The sequence below is a fragment of the Helianthus annuus genome, chromosome 12 (genome assembly GCF_002127325.2).
Source record: "Helianthus annuus cultivar XRQ/B chromosome 12, HanXRQr2.0-SUNRISE, whole genome shotgun sequence".
Classification (NCBI taxonomy): domain Eukaryota; kingdom Viridiplantae; phylum Streptophyta; class Magnoliopsida; order Asterales; family Asteraceae; genus Helianthus; species Helianthus annuus.
Genome location: NC_035444.2, coordinates 118,678,099 through 118,690,798, shown reverse-complemented (window position 1 = coordinate 118,690,798; position 12,700 = coordinate 118,678,099).

Genomic DNA, 12,700 nt, shown 5'->3' with positions numbered 1-12,700 from the left:
CTAAGCGGTGGTTTAGACCGCTTGACTTACGACTCTAAACAAGCACTAACTATTAGTGACGAGTTAAACATGTCAAAACATGTTTAACCTACTGATTTGGTATCAAAACAAAGTGTTTTGATACCTAATAGTAGTTCCGTTGCAAAATGCGTGCTAAAACGCATTTTGACCGAAACTTTGACTCGTCACTACACCTAGTCAACGTGGTAATCAATTGGTATAGTCACTAAGGACTATAACCAATGTGATTACGCTCACGTTGCGAAGTTCAAACGAACTTCTTGTTGACCAACTCGTGGTCAAAGCTGAAAGTCAAACTATATTTGACTTTCAAACTAGGAAAACAATAAAAAGAATGAAAGAATGCTCACAATGGGTCCTTGCTATCTTTTCTACAAGAAAACCAAGTTCCCAATCAGTTGAGAATGCTCCCAAGGCAGATTGTAGGGAAGAGAAGAATGAATGAGCAAAGAACAAGTGAAATGGATGGGCTATATATAGTTTTTCGCAAACTGTTAGGATCATTTCTTGGAGAAGAGGGCATGATCCAAGCCATACAAGTGTCAAGGACTGATTGGGGGACTTGGACAACACACAAACCAGCCCCTAGCATTGAAAACTAGAGATCAAAACCAGCAAAAACGAGCTAAATGACCAAATTCAATGTTTCTGTCTGGCATGCCCTCGCGCCCCACGTAAGACTTCACTTAGTCTTACGCGCCCCGCCTGACCATCTTTGGCAGATTGTCAGTTTTAGTCCCTAAACTTGCAAAACATGCATTTCGGCCCATTTTTGACACGTTTAAGCCCCGTTAACCTCATTTCAAGGCTCTAAAATGATGTTAAAGTATTGGGAACTCAAAACATGCTCAAAAACATCTCGGATGTCGGTTCGTTTGGTCGTACGGTTGCGTTGTTTGGTTAATTACGACGGAAGTCGTAACGAACGCAAAAACGATCCAAATTAAGCGACGTATGGAATTTTATCATGCCAATCACTAAAGTAAAGTATTTTAATGATTACATAAATTTTTGGGTGTCCGGTTATATTCAAAACGTAAGATATGCGCGAAAATGCAAACTTGTGCACTTTTTGACGCCTTTAGTCCCTGAATGACCAATAAGTTTATTTTAGCATACCGAACCCATCAAAGCCTATTTCTAAGCTATGTAAAGGATATTTATGGTATGTTTAACTTATGATCAAGTTCTGGAATGTTCGTTACTATACAGATCGGTATAGTTTCGCAATTTGACACAAATAGTCCCTGCGATCGAACAAACTTGTTTCGACACACCAAACCATCCAAAACTTATTTCTAAGTTATGTGAAGGTTATTTAAGGCATGTTAAGCCTATTTCACTATCCCGGAGTGTTTGTCGCATTAAACTGACTGCATTTACGCACCAGTTTGCGTATAACTTTCCAGAAAGCGATTTAAAGCTTGAAATCGAATCGAATCGAATTGTAAAATCATCAAACACATAAAACACATATAATAACACCAAAACACATTGTATTATTGATAATTAACATCGTTTTGCATTGTTCATCGATTAAAGAGCACAGTTGTCACACATCAGCTGGTGCGTTTCTGTATTCACGTTTGAAGTGACCTTTTTGTTTACATCTGAAACAAGTCACCTTTGACTTGTCAAAGCCCAGTTTTGTGGACGGCCGCCAATTGAATGTCTTCCAGTAATCTCCATGAAGCGTTGAGCTCTTCGGACTGCACTGGCCATACACCACCTGATGTCGATCAATTCCATCTCTTCCGGATCGATCTGGTCATAATCTTCTTTTGTCAGGTTAGTGTTTCCAATCTTGCCCGCCACAAGACTCTCATACGATTCTAACACAGAAGCTAAGAACACCATCTGCTGCTTTGCAGATTCTTCAGTGAAATTCTGTGTGTTCTTCAGATCCACAACAATGTTGCATTGAAATAGATTCTTTGAAGCAGATTAATTTTGAGCAGTTGATGATGATCCCGTATGATAGCCACTGCTTGGAGTTTCTTGATTCACTGTGTTTGAGCTTTCTGCAGAAAATGCTGTCTTTGGTGATGCAGATTTTGGTGTCACACTACCTCTGTAATACAGCTCCACATTCTACTGATAAGATGAATTGTTGACTTTGCTGGATTTCTTGATCTCTAGCTCATGGCTTTCCAGTCTTTCGATAAGCCGATCCACTGTCAAATCTTCCGACTTGATTGTGTTTTCCAGCATCAGGGCAAAGTATTGCCAGTCTTGCTCATTCGGAAGTGAATCAAATAATTTGTCAACCAACTCTACTTGAGAATAAATGATTCCATGTCTTGCCAGCTCCAGCTTCAGATGCCCGAATCTTTCAATCATCTTACAAACAGATTCATTTTTCAAACAACTAAACAAATCAAACTCTTTTCTTAGCAGCTTCTTTTTGTTTTTTACTATTTCGGCACCACCCACACATTTTACTCTCAATTTCTCCCAAAGATCTTTCGCATTCGTGTATTCAATCAATGAGATTATGTCGTCTCTCACAGACTGGTGAAGTAATGCAACGCACTTTTGCTCAGCTACAAAACTCTTTACATTTTCAGTGCCTTCTAGATCCTCATAATCTGATCTTCCGACATTGTACCCAGTTTTCAAGCTCTTCCAGCTTGGATATGCAAACGCTTTAAGCCATTCTTCAAATCATGTAGCCCACCTATTGTAATCTTCAATAGCCATCAACTTGGGCGACTTATTGTACGTTCCATATGCACTGTCTACACTCATAGCATCAGATAGAATCTTCTTTGCACTCGGTGTAGGTGTAGTTTCATTCGTGTTATTTGATGTGCCATCTCCCGAACCACAGGTAAATGCGAACACGTCACTAAATGGATTCATAAAATCATCCATCTTTCAAGTACCTGAAACAATCAACAAACACTTAGAAAAATTTTTGAAATTTTGAAAAACAGTTTCAAACGGAATCAATTCAAGCGGAATAGCTCAAACGGAATTAACTTTTCACATGGAATAAAGCCTTCACATGAAATTACTGCTTCAAATGGAATACCCACTCAAACGGAATAGGTATTTCAAAAGAAATTACCAAGTGAAATCTAATTCCGTGCAGAATTAGCTTAATTTCAAATGAAATTATGCCAATTGAAATGGAATTAACTATTTTGATGTGGAATTAGTAATTCCGTTTGAATGTTTCAAACGAAATTAGATCCCGTGTGAAATGATCAACACTTTTCAAACGAAATTAGGTCAAATGTATGATTCCGTGCAGAATTACAGAGTTAATTTCGAACAGAATTAAGATGACATCAACATGTCCGATCTGTTTTCAAACGGAATTAACCATTTTTATCAAAATTAGATCGAATTTTAGTCCAATTCTTTCAAGGATTAGTTAAAACTCTGTTTCGCTTATTATATGTGAAATTTAAGCCATTTTGTCCATTAAATCTTGTTCAAATCAGAAAAGAAGTAGTAGAAGAGAGAGAATCCCAATGAAATCAGGCTGAATTGGTATAAACTCCTCGTCCTGAGCTCTGATACCACTTGTTGGATCATCGTGTGACCCTAACGAGTTAATCTGAAGAGTTCAATCATCAAAATCAAAGGCGGAATCAATGAAATTGACGTAACACAGCTTGATACTTTCTAATTATCTTCTTTTACTGATTTCCTGAGCTTTTACAATTCAAATAACAATCCGGCAGCACCTCGGCTGTGAAACACACACTCTAATTCCGTTCCAAATGACACGGAATGATCAGGTATATATATAGGGGATTAATTGTCACACCCCGACCACGTAAAACAACAAAACGTGGCGGAATCATCGGGGAGTGTTGTAACAGAATCATTGTTTCATAACACATGGAAAAATTGAAATTTTGTTTTATTGATTAAATGAGTTACAATGTCTTAACAACAAAGAAAATATATCATAGTTAACTAGTCTTGCATCTTTTAATGTCACTAAGGCCTCGTCCAATCCTACGTGAGCATGCATCAATATCATCATCAAATATCATCAACTATTGTACCTGAAACACATGTGAAAATACGTCAGCATAAAAATGCCGGCGAGTACATAGGTTTTGTGAAAATAGGATTCATGACCTAGGTTTAAGAAAATGTTAAATGAAAACTTGTCAGGAATCCAGTTTAAGTGTTTGCTTTTATAAAACATTTGAAAAAGCGATAATAAGGTAGATGATATGTAAAAGAGTAATGTAAGGTTAAATGAATAACCAAGTAAAAATGAGTTTGTATAAAATAAGTTGTTTGTAAAACAATGTATTGCGAAAAATATGTTATATGTCTAAACTGAAATGATTTAAACAACGCTGCGATATGTAATATCATACAAACACTTATATATAGGAAGTACCAGCGGCATATCCACCATGCTTGTATCATATTACACACGCTTCGTCTCTTAAATCACATTACCCAAACAAACCACCAATGTAAAATGTCTATGTTTAAACCAATTGCCAAATGTATTGAATAATATGTCAAATGTTTATGTCAAAATGTAAATCATGTAATGTATAACCAATGTTAAAAATGTTTATGTGTCAAATGTAAATCATGTAATGTGTAACCAAAATGATATGTATGGCTAGTGAAATGCATCAACTAAACCATAGGTAAAATGCAGAAAACAAAGTATTGAAGTAAAACTTGGTTTAAATCAAAGTTATGTTTTGTGGAAATGCATGCTATACTGATACAAACATCTATGCGGTGTTGTGAAAATGCATACATTCAAGCCTTGCGATTGTGGCGATAAACCCCTAAACGAATTTAAAGGTCTATCTGTGTAAATGTATATCGAATTCGGTCATTCCATCCATCCAAACATACCTAGGATGTCAGGAACGGGAGTTGTCAATTCTTATGGTACCACTACCTACTAACGAACGGCGTGATCAATGTTAATGAATGTATATTGTCCCATTTAAACAAACCAAATGTCATACCAAAATGTAAGCATGTGATTTGATGTGAATGTACTAAGTATGCAACAAATGAACATACATAGCATGTGATGTAAAACAAATGTACTAAGTATGATGAACATACATAGCATGAAATATCATGTAAAACGATGTACTAATAGTGTACTAATGAACATAGCAAGTATATGATATGAAAACCTGAAAAGCATGAAAGTAACAAGTAGGCACACGTGTTTCACCCCAAAATGTTTGAAAAACAGTAAAAGAGGGGACTATGTACTCACTTGAGGGTGCTTAGAAGTCTTGAACAACAACCAAGCAAAGCTAGAAAGATCACGGAATTAAACGGCACCCTATATAGATAACTAGATAAATAACTGGACCTAAATCGGGAGATTGGATAGTATGAGGTTTTGTAAACCAAATGAGTATTGGAACTCATATGATATGGTTAAACAAAGTCCACATACTAAAATGAAACCTAACCTAAGTGCTTACGACCCATTACGACCCGTTTAGGTAGCTTACGCTACTTAAACGCGCCGTCCGCGTAAAACGCATTCGGACCACCTAACTAGTTCTATGACAAGTATTATATGCCTTAACATGTCTAATAATGTTACCAAATTAGTTTAGATGTGGAAATTTAGGTTACATATGCTTAAAATGAATTTATGCGCAAAAAGGGCATTTTGGTAATTTTCCTAAGGCATATAAACTACCTATCATACAACTAACTAAACGTAGTGACCATAAGGTATAACCTCGGAAGGTTATTCCCTATACAACTATGGTCGCCTTAATATGTTTGGTCGGATCCTAATGATCGACCAAACGGGTCGGGTTCGAAAGCATAAGCGATTGTTTAGATCGCTTACCTCACGACCGTATATAAGCACTAAATCTAAAAGTGACGAGCTAAACATGTTAAAACATGTTTAACAAAGTTTAAAAATAGGTTTGATATCAAGACAAAGGGTCTTGGTACCCACAAGTTGGTTACAAAATACGCAAGAATACGCATTTTGGCTGAAACTACGTCTCGTCACTGAGCCTAAATAACGTGGTAATCAGTAGGTATAGTCACTAGGGACTATAACCATCGTGATTACGCTCACATTATGAAGTTCAACCGAACTTTGCATTGACCATTGACTGGTCAAAGCTGAAAGTCAAACACAGTTTGACGTTAATGTTAAAACGAAAGAAAAGCAGGAAAGAATACTTACAGAAGGTCCCCGTAAGATTTGATCCGATTCTCTCTCAGGTAGGAAGCATATACTTCCACTTAGAGAGCTTGAATCAGATTCAAATGTGAGGAGATGAGCAAATTAATGAAGGGGTATTTATAGCTTTCGTACAACCATTAGGATCGTTTATCAAAAACCGAGCTTCAATCTCAGCCCTACACTTGCACCCACTGATTTGGTAAACAAGGGGCACCCAAAAGCAGCCCATAGAAACAAGGAAACCATGTGCAAAACAATGGGAGCTGGGTTTTTAAGTAAAATAGATTCTGCTGTGCTGGGGGTGGCTTACGGACTGTAAGCACTCTCATACGCCCGTAAGGACCTTGTGTGCTGGCAGAATCTTTCAGCAATTGGCAGAACATGCCCTGCACCTCCAAACTTGGTTTTTGATGCGTTTTGGCACGTTTAAGCCCCGTTAACCCAATTTTAAGGCTCTAAAAGGAAGTTAAAGTATACGGAACTTGAAATGTGCTTAAAAATATCCCGGATGTCGGCTCGTTTGGTCGTACGGTTGCGTTGTTCGGTAAATTACGACGGAAGTCGTAACGGACGCAAAAACGATCCAAATTGCGCGACGAATGGATTTTTATCAAGCCAATCACTAAAACATAATATTTTAATGATTACATAAATTTTTGGATGTCCGGAAGTATTCAGAACGTAGGTTATGCGCGAAAATGCAAACTTATGCAATTTTTGACGCTTTTAGTCCCTGAATGAGCATAAAGTTTATTTTAGCTCACTGAACCCCTCAAAGCCTATTTATAAGCTATGTAAAGGATATTTAGGGTGTGTTTAACTTATGATCATGTTCTGGAATGTTCGTTACAGTTCAAATTGGCATACTTTCGCAGTTTAAGAGATTATCTTAGTTATTGTAGTAGGCCCCTCTTTTGAAGGCGACGTTACCCTCAACCCAGTAGTTTGAGTCAGCAAGGATACAATCCTAAAGGGTCGGATTATTGAAAGATAATTAATTAAGTTATTAATGCATAATGTGGTAGGCCCCTCTTTTGAAGGCGACGTTACCCTTAGCTAAGTAATCTGAGTCAGCAGGGATACAGTCCTAAATAGTTGGGTTAAAGTTTTAATAGTAGTTTAACTTATGAGAGGATCAAAGGTTTGGACCCCCGCCATCCAATACCTTTGGGTATTGAAGGAGGTCCTACTAAATTTGACGCAGGTCCCTTGCAGGATCTCTAAACGCTGAACAACGGCAAGACTCTTACCAAACCGTTCCCTTAACCCCCGACCAGGTAACCCCCGACAGTAAAATAATGCCAAGACACCACGGACAAACGATAAGGAAGAATCACCTTCAACATAAGAAACTAGTAATTAAAGTCATTAATACAAAACCAATTAAGAAGTGCAAAAGATTAAAAATAAAAAAGTATTACACTAAACACTTGTCTTCACCAAGTGATGTAAGAGACTTAGGCAAACATGGCCTTTGATTGTCAAGAACTCTTACGATCAATCTTGGATCCCGAGACGACTCACACACTCTATGATGGATAATGGATGATGGTGGTGGATGATGGTGTTATGGTGGTGGTTGGTGGTGGGTGAAGTGTGAGAGAGGTGGTGTGCCAAGGGATGAGTTGAAATGTCTCCAAGTACTCCTATTTATAGGCTGAACAGAAGCTCGGGCACGGCCCCATGCCCGCTGGGCACGGCCCCGTGTCCATCCTTGTCTCTCTCCTCATTAATTGTAATTCACAATTACAATAAATGCGCCTGCAGGAGTCTGACCACGCCCCCGTGTCCACTGGGCACGGCCCCGTGGTGGGCAATAGAAGCTTCTAAAGGTTTGTCTTTTCTGCTGCTTCTTGGGCACGGCCCCGTGCTCGCTGAGCAAGGGCGTGTTCAGTCTTCTGTGTCCTTGGTTTTGCTTGGGAAGATGCTGTTGAGGGGTCGAGCATTCCACTTTTGTTCCTTTTCTTGTATTTATGTTAGATTTTGCTGTCTTTTTGCTTCTTTTGTTAATCTGAGCTCATTTAATCCTGAAAATACAAAAGGAAGACAAAAACACACTTTTTCCAACATTAGTACTAAAAAAGGGTTAGTTTTATGCCACATTTGATATAATTTATATGTTGCATTTTGCGCATATCAAATACCCCCACACTTGAATCTTTGCTTGTCCTCAAGCAAAACTCTTTTTAATGTGGCTTTATTCACTCCCAAATGGAATCGGTAGAAGAGAAGGTTTTTGGGCTTGTCATAGAGTGTCGGGATTTCCAAGATTCTTTATTGAGGTTTTATTTTTATTTATTTACAATCCTATTCCGCATGATTTATTAAGAACATTTTATTTTATTTTTTTAAGATAAATTACTTATTTGGGCATAACATACCTTTTTAAAATCTCATATATATACAAGTTAACATACCTCACGGGAGATCACTCAACACTCGGCCGAAGGTGTATTTTTTTAGTGAATCACTCGAGAGTGGCATGGAACTTACTTCTACCATAAGCTTGCCAAGCAATCAATCCTCCTCCTTTTTAACTATATACCTTTGTAAATATCAAGAGGACTTTATGGGTTTTTTTGGCTTGGGCTAAAGGTGGGTGGTTGGGTTAGTGGTTAGTAAAAAGGGCGAAAGACGTAACAAACGTTGGTTTGAAAGACCTTTTATTTTTCATATTTTTATTTTATTTCGATGGATTGTTCAAACAAAGATATTTGATAAAATTTGTTTGTTTGTTTAGCTTCATCGAAATATTTTTATTATTATTATTATTATTATTTTTCAAGGAAGTCATAAGAGAACCGAACGTTGTTACTAAAAAAAAATAAAAAGGTTTAGGTGGGTAAAAAGGGTTGTTTTGGGTTAAGAAATGAAAAGGTTTAGGCTCAAAGGGGTTAACTAGGGGGATTTTGGGTAGGTGGTAAAAAAAAAAAGAAAAATAATGGTGTAGAATGAAAAAGGGTTAGTCCTAATGCCTCCATCATTTACTTACTCGGGTTTAAGTTGGTAAGGACCGGGAATGTATTGTTGTGACAAGTTCTAGAGTCGTATGAACCAAGCGGCTATTCACACAAGAAACGAAAAATGAGCATTTAGTGTAAAGATATATATATATTTGTATGCTCGTTTAAAGGCTCAAAACTCACTTTTGTGGGAAAAGGAATTTTATGTGATCAAGTATATATAATCGTATTTTAACTAAGTTTGTCATGTCTTTTCATAATTTTCTTATGTTGGTTCTTTTTATCATGACGCTATCGGTTGTAAATTTGTAAAAATATAACCTTATTAAGACTTGAATTCCTAACTTAAACTTAGACAAGTAAAAAAATGAAAATTTTTGGAAAAAATTTGGGGTGATTAGCGGTTCCAATAGAGTTTTGTGTAAGGCTTGTTATTAGGACTTGCAAAATTCAAGGTTTTAGCATCCCCCCCACACTTAAATTACACACTGTCCTCAATGTGTCCCAAAAATAAGTTTTTAGGTTGATTGAATGTGTAAAATGGTGTTAAAAGCATAATTTTATGTTACTGGCAGTCTGGACACAGCCCCGTGCTGGGTGGACACGGCGCAGTGTTCAGGTGCCAGTAACGAAAACTTACAGAAGTTGGACACGGGGGCGTGTTGGCTGGGCACGACCCCGTGTTTGGTAAAAATCTGCAGAAAACTAAACAAACAGCAGGTCCGGGAGGTGGGCACGGGGGCGTGTCGGCTGGACACGACCCCGTGTGGACAGTCTGCAAGGCTGAAAAACAGGTTTCTTTCTTCGGTTTTCCTGTCCTGGCTTTAGTAGTACTAATGTTTAGTACTCTAAGCCTCGTTTGTACCTGTTCTATCAATAAGTACCACGCCAAACAATACCAAACGTCCTAAATTACCAAGTCAAACATCAAACCATCAAGTTAAAAGTAAAAACCAAAGCAGAAAATAAAAGTAAGTTAGGGAAAGTAAATTGTTCAACACTTCGGCACGCAGGCCGGAAATTGTCTGATAGAAAGGGAAATTAACCTGTGGGCTCACCAACCGTCCACTCCTACTCCTTCTTCCGGAGTAGGAGGAATAGAACATCGAGGGCTCTTCGGGTGTGAATGCAGTGTAGGACTACCAAATCTCTCAACCCAACAACGCCACTGTTGTCATGTCTCTGACCTAGAGAGTAAGTAAGGAGCCTGTGAATGTAGCGATAGAGCGGATCCCTTAGGTTAGTGCTCTTAGTACTGCTCGGATTGTAAAACCCATCACCAATCTGAGCCCATGCAGTCTGGTGTTCATTCTCATCAATCTCACGCATTCCCCCGGTATTTTCCTCATTTCCCGCATCTTCCTCTGAATACAACCCCACTATTGCCCCAAATTGCGCCATAGAGATCGATCGAATACCTTGTCCCACCACATCAGAATGCAACCCCCTCATTGTCGAACGGGTCACACCTTGAAGTGAAGGTGAAGGTACTGTAGAACTCCAAAGTGCACTCGTGTACCGACCGGAGTCGAGTGATCAAAGCAACCCTGAGCGGGCCGGTAACGAGGTTGTTGATCGGTCAAGTTGGTTCACCATGAGTAACAGGTCCGTGCATGCTTGCCTTGGGTATTCCTCGGGTCTTGTTTGAAGCGTATCATATCTAGCCCTAGCATCGAGCTCATTAGCGTTGAATCTCGTAAACTTCTTCGACATCTGAAAGAATACACCAAAAGTTAGCACGAAACAGTGGAATTTTCGGAAAAAAACTGCAAACAGTGAGCTGGACACGGCCCCGTGCTCAGCGGACACGACCCCGTGTCCAGGCTTCTGTTACTCAAAAATTGCATTTTTCGTTCCGGTCCCGAAAATCTGAAATTTTTTGGCCAAGTAGGTGCGGTTTCCCCTGAAAATAAAACCCCAAGTGCCTTTTTTCCCAAAACAAACCGTTTACCCCTTCTATTTTATCTTTTTCGGTTCAAAAACAAGGGTTTGGGGTTTACATGAGAAATTGGGCAAATCTATCAACAATATAAGTGTATTTACTTCCTATTATACTAATCTAAACTAATGCTAACAGATTAAAACAAAAATTTGAGGTTTGATCCGGATGAACTTCAAGAACCCTATATTTTTCCCAAATTTTTGATGTTTTAACTACATGCAAGTAACCAATCTAACTAATAATGATGATAGAATCATACCTTGATGTTGTTAGAATGAGAGGAGACGTCGAAAATCTGCAGAAAATCGCCTGGACCAGAGCGTTTTTCAGGGAAACGGGGCGTGTGGAATGAAACTGTTTGTGAAAAAGGGGGTTTTTATCTCGACAGTTACGCGGACACGGCCCCGTGCCGAGCAAAGTTTTAAAAATATTTTTTTAAGTGCATGTGTGAGTGCCCTGTTTTCCCAAAAACTTGGTTCGAAGACTTACCGTTTTCGATGTTTACCCGCTTGTTCGTAACTTACCAGGTATGATGTAGATGCCTTTAGTCGTCAACCGTTTGGAGCGAGATCTCTTCCTTTTCATCCTCAATGGATCCTTGATAGAGTTTTAGCCGTTGGCCATTGACTTTGAATGGGATTCCGTTTCGAGATTTAATTTCTGTTCTTTGGCAAGCATCACATGTCTTGACAAGATTTTTCGCATCTTTGTAAATGGTCAGCCAATAAAATCCTGAATCAAATATCTTCCGTGCTGTGCTGGCAGCACCATGATGTCCTCCGTATGGACCTTCATGACAATGGCGGAGTATTATTCTTGCTTCGTTTCCATGTACGCACCTTCGGATGAGTTCGTCAGCACACATTTTGAAAAGATAAGGGTCTTCCCGAAAGTAATGCTTTACATCAGCAAAGAACTTTTTTCTTTGGTGATGTGGCCATCCCTTGGTGACTATACCGCTAGCTAAGTAATTAGCATAGTCGGCATACCATGGTTCTTGTCTGTGTTCCACCATCTCCAGGGACTCTATTGGAAATTTTTCGTTGATTTGTTCGTCCCTGGTTGCCTCTAAAGCTGGGTCTTCTAGGCGCGAAAGATGATCTGTTGCTGTGTTTTCTGCTCCTCTTTTGTCTTTGATTTCAATATCAAATCCTTGGAGGAGTAGAATCCATCTGATCAAACGGGGTTGGCATCTTGTTTCTTGAAGAGGTATCGGATAGCTGCATGATCTGTATAGACTACGGTTTTAGAAAGAACAAGGTATGAATGGAATTTATCAAAAGCAAATACCACGGCTAGTAATTCTTTTTCAGTAGTTGTGTAATTCTCTTGTGCATCATTAAGTGTTTTACTATCATAATAAATAGGGTGGAAATGTTTTTCTTTTCTTTGTCCCAAGATTGCTCCAACAGCAAAGTCACTTGCATCACACATGATTTCGAAAGGTAGTTTCCAATCGGGTGCTATCATGATAGGTGCATTGACCAGCATTTCTTTGAGGGTTAGAAATGCTTGATTGCAATCCTTGTTAAAGATGAAAGGCGCATCTTTTTTGAGTAATTTTCTTAGAGGTCTTGAAATTTTTGAAAAGTCTTTGATAAA